The 10,330-nt window shown below is 38.3% G+C and overlaps 1 protein-coding gene across 3 annotated transcripts in view; it reads left to right on the top strand.

The window, feature by feature from the left end:
* Window positions 1-930: 930 nt before the first annotated feature.
* The window catches only part of LOC137978833 (tetratricopeptide repeat protein 28-like), a 30,444-nt gene continuing 21,044 nt past the window's right edge, over window positions 931-10,330 (top strand). Inside the window, exons 1-5 of one of the 3 annotated variants that reach the window (XM_068825928.1) lie at window positions 931-1,067; window positions 1,372-1,421; window positions 2,724-2,773; window positions 3,141-3,192; window positions 3,461-3,516. The gene's annotated coding sequence lies outside the window, so the exon portion shown is untranslated. The other 2 variants (XM_068825930.1, XM_068825929.1) reach the window with 2 other exon arrangements.

The following is a 10,330-nucleotide window of genomic DNA, read 5'->3' as shown; positions in this document are numbered from 1 at the left end:
CGAAACTGTGAACTAAGGCTAATCACGCGATAAAGGAAAATCGAATAAAGAAGAAATAAAAGGCACTTTCACCAAATTCAAACAGAGTGAGTTGTGCTATGAGGGCTAAATATAATTAAGCTACTTTTATGCACCTGGCATTTCCTCTTGGTCCAAAAAACTCTCCTTCAGGTCTAATATTAGGTCTAAGGTTAGCTTTAATGCATGTTTAAGTTTTTTTCTGTACAAGTCATGTTAAACAGAGACCTGAGACCTGTGTTTTGTACCTGCCGGGTTTCAACTGCAATAACATCTTCGAGATGCAAAAGCAAATTCATGAACACGTTCACCTGACGTATGGCAAGATGCAAACGTGACGAACACAAAAGCGATGGAAATGAGTGAGTGCCGGAGTGTGTGAGTGAAGCTATTAGTCTCTCCCCTCGGGGCTTTTCAGGACTAATTTACAATGTTTTTCGGGGGACTTAAGCCAGACTGCTTATTACACAGTTTACAATTTTATTTTAGGAAGTGAGAGATGCCCCCGTCCAGATAATGTCAGACCACAACACCGGGGACTACGTCCCCTACTCTTATCAAATAGTGAGTGGGTTCTTTAACGTCCCATACTATCTAATTTCCAACATGGGTTATGAGACGGGACCTCCGGTTTACAGTCCTTATCCGAGAAGACTTGAAAGTCTAACCATTTGCAGATGTAATTACAAAGGCAGCACATTCTCCTCAGTTATTTTAAGACCCTGAGTGTTGGTCCGGCCGGAGTGGAACTCACGACCTCCCGCATGGCAGCCCGATGCTCTTATTTGTGACCCGGAAATGGGTCACAAATAAAAAGCTTTAGCTGCCTGAGCTGAATGATTTTGGGTTAGACTGAAGAGACAGACTGTTGAAAAATCCAAAGTTATCCCTTTCCATTCTAATTGATAATGTAAACAATCATACGAGCCAAGTGGTCCATCAGGCCGGAGCTTATCCCGGTTTGGTAGCATGAAGCGACTAGGAGTACTTCTACTCCCCCCTGGATGGGATGCTAGTCCATCGCGGAGTTAATTGGTAATGTAAACATGGTGAGTAGAAATTCAAAATATGACAAATAGAGTGAGCCGAATCAAAATATTTTATCTTTTCGTTCCGGAAACGAACGAAAGGAATGTGTGCAGAGGTACAAGTAATTGATGCGTAATCAACCAGTTCTGACTACGTTTTACTTGCTTCCTGCTGTGCTCTCTATACTTTCAATTAATGCTTGAAAGCATATCGGTGTTGTTTTTACATAAAGTTTGTAAAACGTTCACGGTCATTTAGTTGTAACTGACGCGCGGACGCACGCAAACAATCCACCGATATTGCTTTCCATTAATTCATTTGTAGCTGGATTCCTTGGGTTTCTGCTCAGTCCGTTCCAACGAGGACATTGCAAGGTAATGAGACACTCCCAATTAATTATTTGTTTGTTGTTTGAGCGAACTATAATGCTTTCTTTTCTTTAATTAGTCGTACACGAGAATCACATAATGTCTCATCACCTTTTAAGTTTTCACTGTTACTCATTGTTTAATAACAAGAACAAGTAATGTATGGGTAATAAAACCAAATCTGAATATTTTCTACTGGGCTCCTGTTGTTACGTTTTCTCTGTACTTTGGATTAGTTAGTAACTATGTCGGCACACATTCTTTTTATGTCTATTTGTTTATTTCCTGGAGTGATCACGATTATTCAGAAGCTCCTGGTTGTGACTGACGCATGCACGCAAACAATTTACAAATTACTTACCATTAATTCATTCATGGCGGGATCCATTATTCCTGCTTAAGAGCTTGTAACGATTCAAGGAATATTGCAAGGTAATTATCATTGTTTCTTGTGTGATCGTGGAACTATATACTGCCCTGCATTCTTTCCTTACACGTTGAGAGAGTAAGTAAATGATGTATCTTGAATTGATCTTGAGCAGAGAAGGTTTTAGTTTTTAATCCGCTTAGATTCAAAATGGAGGGTGTTCGCACAAAGCAAATGACGATCGAGTAAGAATGCATTGAATATTTCAGCCATAACAAATCCGTAATGTCTACTCGCTTTTAAGTTTTACTTTAAGCTAAGCAAGACCAGAGCCTTGTATGTATGGTTTCCATCACAACTTTGAGCCTCCCGGAACGAAACTATCAGTTGTTTGGAGCAATGGAACAGTCATTTCATCTCGATCCGTGTTCAATTTGAAGTGCCTTTCTAATCAGTTGCGCAGTTTGCTCGAGTGAAAGGAAAAAAGGAAAGGAAAGGAACTTTATTTAAGTGTCGAGTCGTTCTAGCGCTGAAGCACTAATTGGGGACACTGTAAATTGAAATTAACAATTAACACAAATCAAGTCAAATGTTGGTTTTTGAGGAGAGGGGAAACCGGAGTACCCGGAGAAAATCTCTCGGTGCGGAGTAGAGAACCAACAACTCAGCCCACATATGACGCCGAGTCTGGGAATCGAACCCGGGCCACATTGGTGGGAGGCGAGTGCTCTCACCACTGCGCCATCCCTGCACCCCAAAAATGACTTCTTGTTTTTCCTGCTCCATTTGTTACTTCTCTTAAGAACCTTTCAGCTTTCTGCATCAGTTCTACTCTTTTTGTCCACTAGGCATAAATGATTTGTGTTAAGAAAGTTAAAAGTTTTCGTACCGTGAGATTCGATAATGCATGGATAACCACATTAAATTATAAAATTTTGCAGAGTCACTTATTGTCGTCGAGGACCTCTCATCGATAATTAGCATCCAATTGGTAAGTTGTTCACTGTTACTCTTTCTTAATAACTACCAGTTCTGATGACTTTTGCGGTACTTTTTGTTGTTTTCTCTTTACTTAGTTTGGATCAAGTTAGTGACTAGTGACTCAGTTTGGATCAAGTTAGGAGCAAAGAACAATAACATCTTTTTCTATGTATTTGCATTCCGTAACTTGCTGAGTACATTTCTCTGAAGAAGGTCGCAGAAGGCGGCTGAAAATTTAGTTTTTTAACGTATTTAGATCTGTTTTAACCCCTCTTCTTTTAGAATGCTTTATGTTTATTTTCTGAAGTGATGACTGTCACTCATGATCAGTTGCGAATGATGCATCCAATATTGCTTATTCGTTAATTTATTTGCAGCCGGATTCATTAATATTCCTGCTCAAAAGGTTGAAAAGAGGAACATTGCAAGGTATTTAGCAATATTAGCTTGCTGAGTGTAATAAGTTATTTGTTTGTCGTTCCATCGAACTATGCTATCTTCTATTCTTTCCTTGCACATCGAAAAAGTAAGTAAGTGATGTATCAGTCTTCAGCTTTTTTTATTTACAATCATTTGATCTCGATCCCCAGTGTGTGGGCAGGCATAATTTATTTGTGTTAAGAAAGTTATATGCCCCAAGATAATGCTTTACCGAGAGACTTAGCAGTAGATAACAACATGAAATTAAAATTTTTAGAGTTTCGAGACGAAACTTTGGCTTTTGAAAAGGATCCGTTTGGACCCGCAACACTGGTAAGTCGTTTATTTTTACTTGTATATTTCTTTTATGAATAAATGACTCATGCTATGTAAACAAGTTCCAACTACATCGAACTTGCTCCACGAAGAGACATTTTTTTCAATCGGTTGAAGCTTGGGGTTACTTGGAATAAATCCGAATTCCCCTGGCAGGAGTCGAAGCTTCTGCAATAAGTTCTCATCTTAGAAAGTCAAATTATTTGATTTTTAAAGCTAAGCCCGGCAAAAAAGCCCCCGATTTAAAATAGATGGGCATGACATGAAATGCTTTAAAGAGGAAATTATTATTAATATTTTTTGTGTTATCTTGGATTAGTATTCGAGGTCTCTTGGTATCATTTCTAAATCAGAATTTTTGCCTTACTTCATTGGATATAATATGTGTATATCAGGGTTAGAATCTGGAAGAAAGATTGTCTTGTAACCTCCCTTGCTGTTACTGAGCAATTCGTAACCAATCAGGATCAAGAGATTACGCTTTAATCCTTGTTAACCAAAAAGCGCCCTCGTTGCGCCCGCGTGATTCACAAAAAATGCCCTCTGCCTCAGGGCCTCTTCATATGAGCCCGGTTGACCGGGCTGGCCTGGTTTCCGAGATCTCGCCTTACCTCTAAGTCCTTTGTAAAAACTTTGATGTGTTCATATGAGAGGGCGGGCTGGCTCGGTTACCGAGATCTCGGTTTTTCCAACCAAATAATACAATGCATTTTCGTAATAGAACGGACATTACCGAGCTTTTAGTTCTCTTTTCTTCGATAATGAAGGTTGGAATAGTCTTATTTGATAGATAACATAAAGTCGAAAGAAATTTGAGGTTGCTTAAACAAAGAAAATCGAGAAATTCTCACGAGGCTTGTTCGTTAGATTTCACGCCTGAATGGTCGCGTCACCACTTTTTCAAATTGTTCATCTCGGAAAGCAGGCTCAAAGTCACCATATGAACAGACAAAAATTTCATCTCGGTAACCGGGCTCATATGAAGAGGCCCTCAGCCAATCAGCATTTAGTAATTTTCACCTGTATTTTAAAAACTTAGTAAGATGAACAAGTAATTGATACGTAATCAGTCAGTTCTGACCATGTTTTACTTGCTTCCTGTTGTTTTCTCTATACTTTTAATTAATGCTTGAAAGTGTATCGCTATTTTCTTTACATAAAGTTTTTGTTACTGACACACGCACGCATGCACGCACGCACGCAAAACAATCCACCGATATTGCTTATCCATTAATTCAAATTTAATGTAGCTGGATTCCGTGTTGCTGCTGCATCCATTCAAACGAGGACATTGCAATGTAATGAGACAATCCTAGTTAACTATTTGATTGTTGTTTGATTGAACTATACTGTTTTCTGTTCTTTGCTCAGTTGCATCGAGAATCACAATGTCTCATCAGTTTAAAGTCTTCTCCGTTACTTATTGTTTGATAACAAGAACAAGTAATGTATGCGTAATAAAACCAAATCTGAATATTTTCTTCTGGCCTCCTGTTTGTAGCGTTTTCTCTGTACTTTGGATTAAAGTTAGTAACTTTGTCGGCATACATTCCTTTTATGACTATTTGTTTATTTTCTGGAGTGATCACGATCATTCAGAAGCCTCTGGTCGTGGCTGATGCACGCACGCAAACAATTTACCAATAATTCATTTGCGGCGGGATTCATTATTCCTGCTTAAGAGCTTGTAACGACTTGAGGAACATTGCAAGGTAATTAGTAATATTAGCTTGAATTGTTCCTGAACAGAGAAAGTAGGTATAATGACGATGTATCTTGAGTTTTTTTATTTTTTATTTTTATGTACAGTCATTTGATAACGATCCACGGTGTTTCGGTAGACATAAATGATTTGAGTAGTACAGGGTGGATCAGAATTTTATCAGTTTTGAACAATTTTTTTGACCCGTCTCACGAGCGTTCGGCGGGTTAAAAAATAAAATTGTCCAAAACTGATAAAATTGTTAACCCACCTTATACTTCTTGAGGAGAAGACCCAAAGCAAGCAATTGTGCCCGCCCAACTCGAAGCAGGAGCCCTAAAGCAAACAGTGCAGCACGGCTTTGGAAGTGATCTTTAAATGATTATATAGGAATGGCTGCCCAACCACAAGATAATTTTGTTGCACAAATGAACCAAATGGTTCAACAAATGTATCCTAAAGATTTTAAAGAGTTTCACCCCGTAAAAGAAGAGGGTAATTTTAATTTTGTTAGGCAATTGGAACAATTACAGATAAAAAAAGAAATTAAGCACAAAATAGATAATAAGACTGTCACAGTTCAGCAAGAAAAAAGAATAATTTAGAACCACATTTTTTCCTAAGAAATATCAGGTCCTTTACTTTTTTTATTATTACCTCGTTGAAAGGTGTTGATGGAACTGGCCGTTTTCAGTCTTGCTTTAGCATTAGTCGCCTATACCTGATGCGGCTTCTTTCAGTCCTTTCCTCCAGTATTCGCGGTTTTCCTTCTATCCCTTCTGATAATCCATCACCCTTGTTAAACATAACATATTTTTCAATGTGTTTGTCTGGAAATTTTTCAGTTTTGACATAAAATTTCACCGTAGATCCCAATTTGGGTAACATGCTTTTAGCTCAACCAATGATGCTTACGATTTCGACAACAAATTATCTTCACACTGTTAAATTTGAAAGACCAATTAGTTCACCTAAACGTGTTTGGTTTATTTCTTGTTCCTTATACAATATTATTCATGGGACACTAGCTTTGAAAGAAAACGGACAAATATCTTTTATTCTACAAGGTCAGCAAAAAAAAAACAACAACAAAATCACAACCCTGCACATTAACAACAGAATCGTAATGTAACGAGATGCTTCCATGAAGCATACACTGGGTTGCCTGTGGTACGTGCTACAGAAAATCAGAAGGCACTGAATTGTGTGGTTGAAATACAGCATTCCAGTCTCTGAAGAATAACAAATAAAAGAGAAGCGAGAAACATTGGCTTCTGGGCTGACATGTTGATAATTTTAAGTTCCCTCACAACTTCTTTTCACCACAAGTGTGCCCTCTGGGCATCTGACAGCATTGTAATACTAAACTTCACTGAAGTTAATCCCTGTTCAGCGGGGTTAGTGTTAGGATGGGAGACCAAAACAATAAACCCCTCAAAAAAAACAGAAGCATCTGACCGAAAATACTATTAACGCTAACAAATGCGAACTCAGCAAGGTACAGATTTTGTTAGCTTGCTTTATGCAAAACAAATATTGCTGAAAAAGCAAATAACTATTGATACACAGTTTTTAGAAAGAGCAGAAGCAAGTTTCCGGGACGGTCGATCGGGAATAAAATATTTATGACATGAAAACAACATTAATTTTGAACCGTGAATATAGAATATAAAAGGTTACGATCAGCGACAAACATTTTGGGAGATTTTTGCTACGTGAAGTGACATGGCCGGAATTCAGCGGGCGCCGTGATTAAGTTACCGCGGCATGTTTACTCGCCAAACAGTGAAGTATCTGTGTCAAATGATGGCAAGATACCGGGTTTTTGTAAGTTTCTTTTTCTGTCAAGTGTTATAAAGTTTGACAATGAAATGAGCGAAGTCAAAACAAAGATCACAATCGCCCAACTCTTGTTTATGCAAAGTCAAAATTTACTCTCCAAGACGCGTACGACGTTATTTATCACCAGGTAATTCCATCATTTTGGAAATAGCAGCTACTTTATTATTCATCTGCGTCAAAAGTTTTCTCTGATTTTGGGGCTCATTTTGTTGAAACTCAAGCACGCTTCCAACAGGCCTGTGAACCCTTCCTGCTTACAGAGCAATACTAAAAAACTTCTCCCATATGACATTTCAACCTCAAGCTCGAAAATTCAATACACAACATGATATTATAATTCACAAAGGCAGAAAATACCACAGAATCCTTTTCCAGCAAAAAATTTATTGAAACAAACAACATATTTGCTCTTAGAGGCGAAAACCTCTTCCTATTTCATTGCGTGCGTGAAGACAAGAAACTCAATCGTGTCAAATTACCATGTACTTCAGGTAAATACAGCGCACTTTGATTTCGTCTCGACGGGCGATAGATTGTTGTCGAAGTCCAGTACTCGTCGCTTTTGAGATTCCTGCCTAGTTTATCCAACTGACTTTCCATTATTGAGCTCCATAAGGGTATATTTTGTTTAAGGATCCACTAAAACGCCATTCGCGTTACATGACTTTCGACGCCATTGCAGGCTAAGTTAATGATTCTACTGTGTCCACCAGAGAAATCTACGCAGTTCCACTACCCTCTCGATCGTAAGAAAATATGCGGAGAAGGCTCTATGCACAAAGACACCACTTACCAGGGGAGTGATAGGCAAGACTTTTACCGACACGGAAAAAAAAATAAAACTAGATGCTTCTGTGAAGCATACACTGAGTTGCCTGTGGTACGTGCTACAGAAAATCAGAAGGCACTGAATTGTGTGGTATTGAAATACAGCATTCCAGTCTCTGAAGAATAACAAATAAAAGAGAAGCCAGAAACAGTGGCTTCTGGGCTGACATGTTGATAATTTTCAAGTTCCCTCACAACTTCTTTTCACCACAAGTGTGCCCTCTGAGCATCTCAAAGCTTTGTAATACTAAACTTCACTGAAGTCAAGCCCTGTTTCGCGGGGTTAGTGTTAGGATGGGAGACCAAGACAATAAACCCCTCATAAAAAACAGAAACATCTGACCGAAAATACTATCAACGCTAACAAATGCGAACTCAGCAAGGTACAGATTCTGTTAGCTTGCTTTATGCAAAACAAATATTTTTGAAAAAGCAAATAACTATTGATACGCAGTTTTCAGAAAGAGCAGAAGGAAGTTTCCCGGACGGTCGATCGAGAATAAAATATTTACGACATGAAAACAACATTAATTTTGAACCGTGAATATAGAATATAAAAAGTTACGATCAGCGACAAACATTTTGGGAGATTTTTGCTACGTTCAAGTAAATTGCAAAATCGAAAGTGACATGGCCGGAATTCAACGGGCGCCGTGATTAAGTTACCGCGGCATGTTTACTCGCCAAACAGTGAAGCATCTGTGTCAAATGATGGCAAGATACCGGGTTTTTGTAAGTTTCTTTTTCTGTCAAGTGTTATAAAGTTGACAATGAAATGAGCGAAGTCAAAACAAAGATCGCAATCGCCCAACTCTTGTTTATGCAAAGTCAAAATTTACTCTCCAAGACGCGTACGACGTTATTTATCACCAGGTAATTCCATCAATTTTTAATAGCAGCTACTTTATTATTCATCTGCGTCACAAGTTTTCACTGATTTTGGGGCTCATTTTGTTGAAACTCAAGCACGCTTCCAACAGGCCTGTGAACCCTTCCTGCTTACAGAGCAAATTATACTAAAAAACTTCTCCCATATCACATTTGAACCTTAAGCTCGAAAATTCAATACACAACATGATATTATAATTCACAAAGGCAGAAAATACCACAGAATCCTTTTCCAGCGAAATATTTATTGAAACAAACAACATATTTGCTCTTAGAGGCGAAAACCTCTTCCTAATTCATTGCGTGCGTGAAGACAAGAAACTCAATCGTGTCAAATTACCATGTACTTCAGGTAAATACAGCTCACTTTGATTTCGTCTCGACGGGCGATAGATTGTTGTCGAAGTCCAGTGCTCGTCGCTTTTGAGATTCCTGCCTATTTTATCCAACTGACTTTCCATTATTGAGCTCCATAAGGGTATATTTTGTTTAAGGATCCACTAAAACGCCATTCGCGTTACATGACTTTCGACGCCATTGCAGGCTAAGTTAATGATTCTACTGTGTCCACCAGAGAAATCTACGCAGTTCAACTACCCCCTCGATCCTAAGAAAATACTCGCAGAAGGCTCTATCCACAAAGACACCACATACCAGGGGAGTGACAGGCAAGACTTTTACCAACACGGAAAAAAAAAAAACTAAAAAAAAGAAAAAAAAGAAAACAAACAAACTAAACGTAGACCTCGACTGGGTTTGCCATGAGGCAACCCAGTAAAAAAGAAAAAAAGAAAACAAACAAACTAAACGCAGACCTCGACTGGGTTTGCCATAGGCAACCCAGTAAAAATGCTATTGCAACTAGTAACACTGCAAATGGATCTATTACAATTTCTAATCTAACTTTTAACGTTATTACAGTAACACTTAACACAACCTTGACAAACCTTTTTGGTGTTAATTTACAACATTCGTTGAAAAATTAAATTTTCCAAGAACCTACATTGTTTTTTTTTTTCCAATTGGGATATCACTCAATCAAAGCCTTATAAAAAAGCCTACTACAGAGAAGAAAATCATTTTAGAGCTGCTTTTAATGAAGAGCCATTTTTGCCAAAATTGCATGTCAAATGGCTGGTGTAAATCTACAATCCGATTAGTGCAGGATTACTAATCGTTGGTGATAAACAAACAATCGTTAGTGCAGGATTGCTAATCGTTATTTTAAACCACAATCAGTGCATAATTACCAATTGTTGGTGTCAAACTACAATCGTTAGTGCAGAATGACTAATCGTTGGTGTTAAACTGTGATGAAAACTGCAAAAATAGAAGTCTTTGATGTTCAATTGTAATCGTAAATGCTAGGCAAAAATCGTCACCGTTAAAGTACAAAGAGTCACGATCAACTTCAATCGCAACTGTTAAGCCACGAATCGTTCCTGCTAGGGTTTCGTTTCTTTCACTAGTGCTAATTAACAGTTAGACCTGTAGCCCGCGAGGGTTACGTGTAAAATAGCCCGTGAGGCGAAGCGGAATGAGCTATTGACC

The sequence above is a fragment of the Montipora foliosa genome, chromosome 12 (assembly GCF_036669935.1).
Source record: "Montipora foliosa isolate CH-2021 chromosome 12, ASM3666993v2, whole genome shotgun sequence".
NCBI classification, from domain to species: domain Eukaryota; kingdom Metazoa; phylum Cnidaria; class Anthozoa; order Scleractinia; family Acroporidae; genus Montipora; species Montipora foliosa.
This window is presented reverse-complemented; position numbering and strand designations above follow the sequence as displayed.